Genomic DNA, 12327 nt, shown 5'->3' on the forward strand with positions numbered 1-12327 from the left:
GCTAACAGCACCTTTCTTAATTACTGGCATTGCAGAACATATTGAATACTCTGAAAAAAGTGAATTCCTTGTACAGAACAGAGAGGAACATCTTCAGCAGATGACCAGTGTGTCAGAGTTGTATTTATTTTAGCAAACAGTTTAATACTTTCCTGGACATCGGGCAAAATCTATTGCAAAATGTGGCCAGTACTACTGAAATAGCTTGTTGAAAAAATTTAATTTTTCACCCAAAATAAACAAAGCACACCTCACCATATATTTCCAAACAATATGCAAAATGGTAAACTGATCCTGCAAAGCTGACTTTAGTAAAAGCAATGCCAGCTTTCACTTGTTGGAGTGCAAGAACCTCTTGTTGTTGCAGTTATTCATCAAGATGTATTTTTGGGTTCTTGTTATTATTAAATAGTAGCAGCAGCAGTAACAACAATAATGATAAATGAAAGACTATAAAAAAATAAAATAATGTAGAAAATGTGACATTTTTTAAATAATCCTTTGGAGACATTTTGCACAAATAATTCCCTAACATTTAAATAGGCCAAAATGAAATGTGAGGAGAAACTGTTTTGGTGTCACAGTATCTTTTTGGGAAGAAAAGCCACACAAATGGCTGCTGCAGAGAGTTGGACACATTTAAATTAAAAGATCAAATGTTGATCTTTGAATTGGTTCTGTGCAAACAGACCAATTGACATCATGTGGGGCTCTGCTTAGGCACAGTCTTTATATCTGCTACTGATTGTAAGGCTGAAGCTTTATGATACCTGGCAAACCTTTCTCAGTATCCCAGTGATGATGATAAATAATATGCATCAAAATATATGAAATGAGAGACAAATTCAGAATAAAGGTGCCCTTGGTAATGAAAAAAAAGAAGAGGATTTTTAATGTTTCAGATGTAAAATTTAATGGAATTGCACTGAACTTGTTAGCTAATACCTCATATTTTATATTTTAAAGTGAATTAAATTGACAGTGTGATAGTCTAGTTGTTTTGGAGTTTAAGTTCGTTTGTTGGTTTTGGTGGGATTTTTTAGCATTTTGACTGCATTATAATTGTCAACAGCAAGAGTGGAAAAATGTGTATTTCTTTAACTTCTGCACAATTGTAACATCTGAAATGGGTTTCTCTGCACATAAAAAAAGGAATATAAGAAATTTTTCTGTGATACCAGTAGTTCATTTTGGCAGGGCTCAGAAGGCAGGTATGTTATGATGACATTTAAGACTACAAGGTGCAAGTCCTGACTCGATACCCTGAAGACAATAAATTCATCATCGCAACCATCACATTTAAGTAGCACAGATCATACTGTAAGAGTCAGCAGGACTCAGTGATGGGGCCCTGGTTTGTGATTTCTTTTGCTGTTCTGGCAGAGCCCTGCTGAGGGGACTTGAACAAGTTATTTCTGCCCAGAATTGCAAAGGACTTTAGACATCTAACTCTGTTTGAAGGTCTGGCCGCTCACCCCAGTCTATCTCTCACGCATTTCGTCTGCCCTTGATTGCCACAGCCCTCTGATGTACACCTGCAGGAACTAGGGAAAGGAAGTCTGGTCTCAGTAGGGCTTCATGGGAGGGCAGTCCTGGTTTTGCTTAGGTGTGTCACTCTGGCAAAAAGTGTTCAGTCCCTGAGCAGCAGTTAGGCCTTTGAAAATCTCTCCAATGATGTGGCTCATGTATGCCTCCTACCCAACTACTGGTAGGTGAATCCAAGTAGATACAAATTGCTGTAACTGCCCTTAAATCAGTGTCAGCACTGTTCCTGAGTTCCTGCCTTGGCATGTGCATGTGCGTGCCTGCCATTGTATGTGTCTCAGAGGCCTGTGTACATCCTTTACTCAGTAATATTTACACTGCAGTAGCAGCTGGAGGCCTTGTCAAGTCCACAGTCTCATGGTGCTAGATGCTGCTCAAACGAAAGAGAAGAAAAGCACCTGTTATGGGCATGAGGTCTTTCACCCTGCAGCTCTGTGGCCACGTACATCAGGCTGTTTGGTGCTGTCTGGAGGTGCCTGAGACTCCAAATCTTGCAGCAGAGCTCTGCCACGACGCCTCTCCTGGCTGCACGTGCTGCTGTTCTCCTGGTGATTCCCAACCCACTGGCAGACTCAGTTGCTCCAGCCAAGCTTGAAGAGCTTGAAGATTTTGAAGTACGGTGCTGGACAGGATGTCAAAAGTATAGATAAACATCCTGTTTTGTTGCTTCTGCTCTGGAGTAGTAATCACCAAGGCAGGGGCAACTGTCGTAGATAAAGGCAATAAAGGCTTTAATTGCCCTAACAAAACTCATCCAGGTAAATCTGCCATCTTTCCGTACTGGTCGTAACCATACATAATAGTAAGAGATCAGACCCAGAACAGAGTGTTATCCTAGTCTTGCATCCCAAAGCACTGAAATTTTAGTGTTAAAGTGCAGTGTTAAGGAAAGAGATGGAAGTATGTTTCTAGCTGTTTTTTTTTTTGTTTTCTAAAGGGTTAGATACCTCTGTGTGAACTCTAGTCATGCCAGATTGAGCAGAGCTCAGAATAGGTTTTTTACAATACACGGTGCACACAGTCCATATTGTGGATGTCATTACTCCTATTATGTATAGGGTGTATGTACAAGCACATATGCATGTGTTTTGAAAAAGGTAAATATGAGTTTGTGCATATTCTGGTCTTTCTGTCACATGAGGATAGCTTTATTTTTGGGGAATGATGGGACACAATTTACCTTAAAATTAACTGTAGGATTCTAGTAGTATCTGCACTACAAAATGATGTGTGATATAGCATATATGAAATGGTAAATGCAAACAAAATCTGTGTTTGAATATAGCTTTAGAGCAGAAATTGCAATTTTGGGCACAATAGCCAGCATTTTATGTCATTTTTCTGCATTACTTTCTGTAGCAAAGTCCTGCAGTTGTTAGGGTAAAATGTGAGTGCCAGTGAAAGTGTTCTTAGGCCCCAAGAGACAAGGTTTTCTGTCTAAATTTATTGGCAGAACCTGGGCTGCTATGAATAAATAACTGAAAAGCTACCTAAAAGAATCATTATTGACCCACCCAGAAGGGTCTGACACTGCAATGATTTTGGCATGGGTGCTCATATTTTCAAGCGATATGTGCCACTTAGAATTCAGCATGGTTAAATTTTCATGATACATACACCAAAAGGCAAGGTGTTAAACCATTCACTCTGCCTTATTTATAACACCTATCCATCCTTTCCCCCCCTCCTTCTCTTACAGTTAATAGAAAGATTCATGATTCTTCATGGTTGTCTATCTAGCCTCTGACAGTACCGACTGCACTGTTAAAGCAAGTCACTATCTATAATTGATATCCTTCTATGGAATAAGGTACCGGCTGCAATTGAAGGGTTTTGCTGAAAGCTCTTAAATCCTGACAAGTTCTGCCCTTGTTCTGGTTGTCGCTGAGCTGCACTGCTGGGATCCCAGGGTTATTTGAAGTTGATGCAGAAGGGGTGTGTGTGTTGCACATTAGCAAAGCACAAAGTTGGTGAGCTGCCACCGCATTCCCCTGCCAGGTAGTCTTACTTACAGTGTGTTGCACTCCTGAAAAGGTTGGTTACATTACTGTTTAAAATGTGTATTATAGGTTTCCTTCTTTTCCTTCTTCTCCTCAAAAAAAAGATCTTATTTATTTTAAAGCCTTAGTTTGCTGCTGGGGTCTTTATCATTCAGCTGTTTAATTAATTTCTCTGCCCAGCGAGATATTATAATTGGGCTTAGCTGAGTTCAAGTTTGTTTTAAATATGCGATAAATGCACTTGAGCGCCCAGAAGCTAATAAGATATTGTATATATTTATAAATCTGCTTTTTGTTGCAGTTTGTCTTTTCTTGTTCCCCCCAGAAATCAGTTTAAGAATAAAATATTGCAAAAGGGTTAGACAGTAAAGATAAAAGTTTGTTTAAGAAAATTATCCTTCAAGGAAATGACTGAAGTTATTGTTAAATATTAATACAATGGCAATCAGAAAAACGCAGCATTGCCTATTTCTCATCCCCCTTGCTGTGTAGCCTTGATGATAATTATTTTTTATTCAAAAACATGCTTGAAGAACTGTAGAGCTGTTTTTTGTTAGTGTTTTCTCCTTAATTGTACAGCAATAAAATTCTCTCATTGTTGTTACATTTGATTAGATGAGATCAAAAAGCCCTAAACTGACAGCAATGGCTTACATTCAGGATTTCATTTGCTGAAGTCTTCCTGTCTGTTTGCAAAGCCCCAGTGACTGGAGCACTCCCCGGGCAATCCCTGGGGCAACTGCTGTGCTGCTCTACCTGCCTCCCTTATTGCACTAGAGGGAATCTCCTTGTGTTTCTCAGGTACTCACTTGTTCCAAGGTAATAGCAGTGCACTGAGGGTACTCAGAAGAACCATTAACGTGAAATTCCATGTCTTGAGTTTCTTAATGCTTTTGCTCTCTGTTCCTACAGAAAAGGGTTGGTTCAGCTCTGACCAACAGAAGTTGACCCGCAATACACGGAGACCTACATAAAACCTGGACTGTGCCCACAGCTGGCCTCTGCTCAGGTTTTAGGGCATCTGTAGTGATATGAGGTGCCTTAATCCATGCTGTGCACCTCAAAACACTTGTAGACACGACTGATCAGGAGGTGGGGAACACACCACTCTCTTAAGGATTAGGCCTCTTTGCAGCAGGTCATTTTGGATACCCAGAAATAAGGACACTCAAAGTCCAGAGACTTGAAAGTCTCACTTCTCTGCTACCATGCTGTCTTTGGCCTGCGGCTTCTTCTCAGCTCCTCTCCTATAGGAGAGCAGTAGGTAGGGACTGGAGAAAGCTTCACTGTTCTTCTCTAAATAAAGAACTAACTGCAATAGGTCAGTAAGCCAGATTAAAGCAGTTCCCCTGAGTACTAGCTGCAGTGGCAGTCCTGTAAGTGACCCTGGGAGTTGTGCATTGCTCACCACTTTGCAAGAGGAGAAACTGCCCTGTGAGCAAACAGCCTCCAGCTGCCAAAGCTGGGTGCAGCTGTGCAAGTAGGCATCAATGCCTAAAAGGAGGCAATTACACACATCTGCACTAACAGCCAGATTATCTTTTCTGCATTAGTGGTTTCTTTTCTCTGAGTGCTGGAGGTGTGCTTGCCAAATGGTTGTGATGTAGGTGAAGACCCAACTTTGTGAAAGCAAGTCTCTTGCAATCCCAGAGGGGTGTTTTTACGCATCCCAGTTTGTGTGTTTCTCAAAATAAGTGCAGGGATTTACTTAATTTTTAATTCTTCTTTTCAGAGGCAGTGTTCAGTAAATTTTCATTATAGTTTTATTTGCCTCTAATGCAGTAACACAGAGAGGCTTCAGCCCATTCGCAGTCTCATTGTGCATGGCAGTGACAGCTACTGCCCTGAAAGGTTCAGAAATATTTCCTTTAAATTGAAGAGTAAGGTGTAGATAAGAACATGAAATCCATTATAGTAATATTTCTTTTTCGTGACAAAAGGAGAATGTTTTACGTACAGCAAAAAAGGAGGTTTTGCTGGTGGTTTTATTCTCCTTCATTTTCTTTTATTTTTTACTCACTGGAGTCCAGATTCTAAGTCATACCTGGAGAAGCAATTCTGTGGCCAAGAGAAATCAGTTCTTCATGTGAGACAAGCCCAGGGCTTGGGCTGAAAGTTGTGACAACATGAAGAAGGCGGGGAGTTGTTTCAGAGGCAAGTGCCATAGGAAGGTTTTTTTCCAGTTTGTGCATTCCTTCAGTATATTTGATCTTTGTAGCTGTGAGGTAACAAGGGGGAGGAGAGAAAGGGAGAAGAGATTATAGCAAATAATCATGAGGAACATCTGTCCAGAAGTTTTTAAATTTTGAAATCTCTTTGTCACTGCCTGTTTAAAAGCTGAGTTCTAATTAAGACACCACCTCACTGTGCCGGATTATAAGATGCTGAATCCATTGTTTTGAACTGTGTGAGAATGGTTTAATCATTTATAGTCCAGCAATTTATTACATGGCATAGGAAAGCTAGTAAGCAGATCTGTACCCTTGACTACATGTTCATTCTCTCTTGGTTTCTGTCTGGGTACCTAACACAGAGTTGTTTAAATGAATCAAGTCTTTAACCCCCCGTCAAAGGTAACCATCTAAGAGCTGTTGGGTTTTAAGGTTAAGTAACCGCAGACAGACCTCGCTGCTGTTCTGGGAGCCTCAGAAGCCCTCAGGGTCTGGCACGGCCCCTGTTTGCCTTCTCAGCACATCCTTGTTCTGCGCCAGTCACCGTGATGCCCTTTGCCTTCCAGCAGTGTTAAAAGTCATCAGTGCTGCCTTGTGAAGAGATCTTACTCACTCTGGGCTTGACCCAAAGGCCAGCTGTGCTTTGGCTCGGGTCTTCTTAAGCACTCCACTACACAAGCACATCGGCAGTTTCCCTGCCTAGAGTCTGGCTTTTGATGAATCACAGAGGAGAAGGGGAAAAAAAATAAAGTGGGGATTTTTTTTTGATAGAGAAAGGTTTACAAAAAAATAAATCCACTCTAATCTGTGAAGTATTAAGAGGGGATTTAGAGAGAGAAATGTAATCATTTTTTTATTTTAATTCCTCTGTAATTAGCATTTCTTTCACAGCATTAGGAAAACTTGTTGTTAGACTGCTGCTGCCACGGCTTGTTTGTATGAGTTGCCAAAATCATTGTCTTTGAATTGGTGTCCCTGAAAGAGGTTGCTAAACTATGGCATGTCCTTTAAATAACACTTATTTTTCACTGTTGTGGATAGGGATGAACAGTACTCCTGCGCCCTGAGTAGTTACTCTAGCCACTCTAACCATAGTAAGTGGGCACTTGGGGTGGAAAGGGCTGTGCATAGCAGGGAGCAGGGTTTGACCTTGGGCCATGCTTTTAATCACGCAGCACTATTTAGGGGGTTTATGGATATACGTACTTATTGGAAGTGTTTATTTTACCTGAGAGTTCAGCTAGTGAACTCTTCCAGGTTCACTGGTGATATCATAGGTGACTTCCAGTTTTGGGGAAAAGTGTAGGGTAAGAAGCTGCCAGCTCTTCCAGGAGAGCTCATGCTGTCTGAGTAACAACTGCATAGGCAAGAGTAAAGCTGCAAACTGAATTGACTCTTTGGCTCCTGACTCTTGTTTGGCATATCATGGAGAAGAGAGAAAAGGGAAGTAAGTCCCTGCCTGCTTTTTTGCTGCCTTGTAGCTGCAAGGAGGGTTGGGCTTGTGCATAGACTCCAAGTACCTTTCAGTCCTAGCCAACCAGCTAGGACAAAACAGATTCGCCTGGACAAGAGTTGTTCTTTCTGTGCCGCTTTTTCATGCCTTGCTACTGTTAAGTGATTTGCTGTTATGAAACCTGTGTTATTAGGGTGAACCAGTGGAAGATCTGCCTTGATGTGTTTGGTGTGGTGTGTCTCTGGACCACTTTTGTCACCCATATATCTACCCAAAAGATCCACCCATAGAAAACCAATGCTGGGAATAATAGAAATATATGAGTCCTGGCCCAGCTGCATGTGAAAGTTCTTTTTCTGAGACAAAAGTGTCAGATTAGCATGCACGAATGGAAGCAGGGACAGGCAAGTTAAAGAGTGTGAGTGCAGATTCTGCATTTGGTTTTGAGAGGGCTGGGCTGCATGGATTCATTTTTGCAGTCTCTATTGTTTGTGTAACCTCTTAACAGAAGGAAAAAGAAAAAAAAAGCAAATGGGCCTTTTATCATGGCAAAACTAATTTAGTGTATTTCCCGTGCTTAAGCTTTAGTGTGAGCATGACTTTTCTTCAAGGTGTCGAGTACCTAACCTATAAAATGAGTGGGTGGTGGTTTTGTCAGGAGGGGGTCCTCTGGTGGCTTGCACTGTAGGTATGAGGTCTGCATATACCATTCTTATGTGTATCGCAGGGCTGAGATGCAGCAGTTCTTCACGAGATAAAGTAGTCAAGCTGAAAATGAAACAAAGCTCTAACTGTATCCCTCCTTGTGTTTAGCAGAGATAAACTACAGTGGAGTCTCAGTGCTGCTCCGTTTGGCTTCTGGCAGCAGCTTTAATTGGTAAAATGCAGATTTTTTTTTTGATCAAGAGAGGATTATTCTTGTTATCAGTCTGGAGCATCTTATTTCAAGATGAAAAGGCTTCGCTGAATTACAGATGCCAACATTTTTACAAAGCACTTTGGCGATTGACATCTCAAAGAGAAAGTATGATTTATTAGCCTATAATGGCTAACACTCAGCACTGGGCTAGGTCCCACTGATTTGTGAAATTGCTTAATATGAATTGCCTTTTTGTGTAATTCAAGCCCCAGGTTTTTCAAATAAACTTAGAATATGAAGTGTATGAAACGTTACATACCTGGAAAGGGAGACGGGTAATGGGACTGTGTAGCTAAAAAGAAAACAAAGGATGAAAGAGATAAAGAGAGAGAGAAAGAGAAAGGAAAGAAAGAAAGAAAGAGAAAAAGAAAGAAGGAAAGAGAAAAAGAAAGAGAGAAAGAGAAAGAAAAAGAGAGAAAGAAAGAGAAAGAGAGAGAAAGAAAGAGAAAAAGAAAGAGAAAGAGAAAGAAAGAAAAAAGAAACAGAAAGAAAGAGAGAAAGAGAAAAAAGAAAAAGAGAGAAAGAGAAAGAAAGAAAAAGAAAAGAGAGAAAGAGAAAGAAAGAAAAAAGAGAGAAAGAAAGGGAAAGAGAGAAAGAAAAAGAAAGAGAGAAGGAGAGAAAGAAAGAAAAGAAATGAGATGAAAAGAAAGAGAAAGAACTACTTCTAAATCCATCTTGGTGGTGCTTTTTTCCAGTAGTTTGGTTGAAATGTTGGCAGGGTAAAGATTAATAACAAGCCTTGTCGCTATCAGTACCTGCTTGTCGATTCTCTGTAACAGGGCTGTCTGTTCAGCATGGAAATTATTGATTAAATAAAAATTGCTATTAGATTGTGATGTGATCCATAATCACAAACAATGGTGGACATTCTTCTTTCAGATCCCAAGCCATGCATCAAGTTTTTCGTTGCAGCAATTTATATTGTGCTGACACTTGCACCCATTAGGCTTTTATCCTCTCCTACATGTGCCAAGAACGCACTAAAAGAAAGAGCAGCAGCAGCACAGCAGCAGGTAGGCACTCACTAAATTTTCAGGGAGAAGCACAGCACAGATAAGTCCATCCTTTGCTTCTCGTTAGCACCTTACCCCAGCAATGATTCCCACTAGATAAGGACAACACACCTTGAATGCATCCAGGGAGGCCCAGTATGGTTTTGTAGCTTTTTATTATTTTAGGATTCGTGAAGGACAAGTGTCTTTCCTGTATTTATTTAGCTCTGATGCTTCCTTATTAGAGGAATCCAGGATTGGAGCGCATCACTTAAAACCACATTATTTAGGCTGAATTAATTGAAAAGGTAGTATCTCGCTCTTCACGGCACATGTGAGCATGGTAGTGACTGTATTTTTCCTGTGAAAGCCTTTGCCTAGAACTGAAGGAAACTTAGTCAAAAATGGGTTTGAGAGTTTGGCTGCTTATAGGAGCTTCTCTGTCCCTTTGTTTCAGAATACCTTAAACAATACATATATGTCAAAACTAATCAAGCCCACCTGGCCTGATGGGGACACATTTCCTGCTAGGGAAAAGGTGTCCCTGCAGCTCTGAACTGTGCATTGTAGATTGTTTTGCCAGTTACCAGCACTAGGCAGGATTACTACAAGGGTTCTGTACCTCTGTATGAGAGCTGAGAGTAGAGAAGTTTAGTATGCTATGAGTATGCAGTTATTTTTGCTGTTGTTGTTAAGTGTAAGATTTCTTAAATTTAGTGAAATAAAGGCTTTATCCCTTAAACTGTTTTCAGTGCTAATTATCATATGATGTATATTCCTGTATCTCACAACCATTGGGATAGTGTTTGCATATGTTTCTTGTGCCTAAACTATTCCTAATATTACTGCAGATAACCAGGAAAACCCTGCCTGCAGTATTTTACCATTTGCTACATTGCACTCAGCTTAGAGTGTTTAACAGTGAGTTTAGCTTACTTCATTATGCAAGGCAAGTAAAAAGTTTTCAGGCTTGGTCACTGTAATTTAAATCAAGAGAACACTTCACTTTGCAAAGCCAGAGCCTTGGACACCTTCCTCCAGTGCAACCACTCTCTCTGCATGGATCAGAGCAAAGGGATTACCAGCCAGTAAACTAATTGCCGACGGAATTCCGACACTTATGGTTAGTAAAAAAATGAACAAAGAAGTGTGTTTTATATCATGTTCTGAAAGTGCCAGGCTCCAACTCTGGTAAGTTTTTGGATGAGCAAGAGTTACAGAGATTACAGGACTGCCTTCTCCTTTACTTCTGCAGACTTCTGTGGTTGACTGCCAGCACAAGTCTGTCCCATTCAGACGGTTCCACAGTGGTATATAGGAGAAGATACAAATCTTTGAGATAAACCAGACTATTTAGGATTGATTTTTAGTTACCAAAAGCACCTGTAAGTTCACTGGAGGTCAATTAAAGTTAGTGTGTGGAATGCAGGGGCAGAAAACAAATTGACCTTGGCTCTTTCCTAAGTGTGTTAGGTGATACCCCCATGTTCTAATAAGAAATGCTTCACAGTTTTCATTCCATCAGCTCAAACATATGTCTTTAGTCTAGCTACAATGCAGGACTGTTTATGGCATATGTGAGAGGATAGAAAAATGTTATCCTGTGGCAAAAAGAGGTGAATCTCTGCTGCTGCTGCTGCCTGAACCATCAAGGATGATTAACTTCTAACCCAGGACAGAGACCTTTGCTAGTCCTGAATTTGCTGGGATGTGACCGGGCTGACCAAGCCTAGCACAGATGCAAAAGGGAAATTAGAAGTGGATGTCCGGTAAAAAAAATCCAAGGGGGATCTCAGAGCAGCAATAAACTGTTGCACATGCTGAAGCTTGTTAGAAATGTTTCTTAGAGGTGTTAGGAGGAAGCACCCCAGATACTTTCTCTAGTTCAGTTGTGATGTCATGGCTTTAACACATTCCTGCTTATGTCAGCCACTGAGGCTGGATTAATTCTACCAGGATCTCCGCTGTGATGGAACAAATGTTAAAACATATATTGCCTAGTAAAGATTTTGGTATTGCTTATCACTGCCAGAATTTTTCTTTGTAGTTTCTGAGAAAAGAGCTCTGAGTTTTTAAATCACTATATTCCGCGTTTTCTTAGAGGTATTTTGTACCTTTCATTGCAGAAAGTGGATCTGGCATTATTTCCTAATTTGAACTGCAGCTTTCATGGTTTATGTATAAGGAGACACTAAGTGCATTTATTGCAAAAAGATCCTGGTTTTCAGTAGTCTCTTTCTGCAAACGAAGAATTGGTATTTTTATCATACAGACAATTTGTGTGTGTCCATGTGTCCGTGGACACATGTTTAAAAACAATTCGAAAGAGTTACCAATTGATTTACACAGGAAGATCCTGCTGAGGAATATGTTTTCTTTCAGTGGATCAGTGTTAACTGTGCTCTAATCATTAATCAAATACTAAAAATAGAAAAAAGTGCGTGGTTTTACAAAATCTGGTCCAAAGTTAAACTAAAGGAGGTGCATGTTCAGGAAGTCCTGACTACATACTTGGTGCCCAGATGCTTAATACACCTTGAAAAGCAGATCCCATTTAAATATCTGACATTTACTTTGCTATTTCCCTTTTTAGAAGCACAGGATTTTTAGTAAAAGAGGCAGTTGTTTAACTTTTTTGTAAGGGATCAAGTATTTTGCTAATCCTTCTGCATAGGCAGATGACCTATTGTACCACTCTGGGAGTTTGGAAGACTTCAAAATCTTGTTAAAATTGTACTTTTTTGCTTTTCCTTATTCTGTCTTGCTATATCCTTTCATAGATTTCTAAATTGGCTCATGGGATTAAGCAGTTTGTCTCTGCTAATATAAAATCATATGAAGCTGCTGTGATATATGGTTACATTTTAATTCACGGAGTCTGTTGATTCTAAACTGTTTGATGTGTATTTCCAAACACATGCACTGAAAGGCAGTGTAAATTTTAACAGATTTTTGTTGTTAAAGCCTCACAATTTTCATAAAACAGCTCTGGCATTATATATTCATTCGGTGCACCAGTTGTTGGGATATTTTGGTGGGTACTTTTTTACTTCCATTTTTTCTTCTCTAGGCATTTTTACTCCTGAGCTTTTATTTCTTGGCTCCAACCGCTCTGGTCTGTGCTGTGGAATGTAAAGACTGGAAATCTCTTTGAATTTTATTTTCTTGTGAACGTGCCCTGTGTTAAAGGAGAATATTATTACTTTTAGCATAGTTTGAACCCACAGCTCAATAACTAACTATAAGA

General features: G+C 40.0%; 1 protein-coding gene across 2 annotated transcripts in view; it reads left to right on the forward strand.

The window, feature by feature from the left end:
- Window positions 1-12327, forward strand: part of GLI3 (GLI family zinc finger 3) — a 210237-nt gene that overhangs the window by 170555 nt on the left and 27355 nt on the right. The gene's annotated exons all lie outside the window — the stretch shown is intronic.

This window comes from Manacus candei, unplaced genomic scaffold (assembly GCF_025592945.1).
Source record: "Manacus candei isolate 608988 ecotype Guabito, Panama unplaced genomic scaffold, ASM2559294v1 h1tg000049l, whole genome shotgun sequence".
In the NCBI taxonomy this organism is placed as follows: Eukaryota; Metazoa; Chordata; class Aves; order Passeriformes; family Pipridae; genus Manacus; species Manacus candei.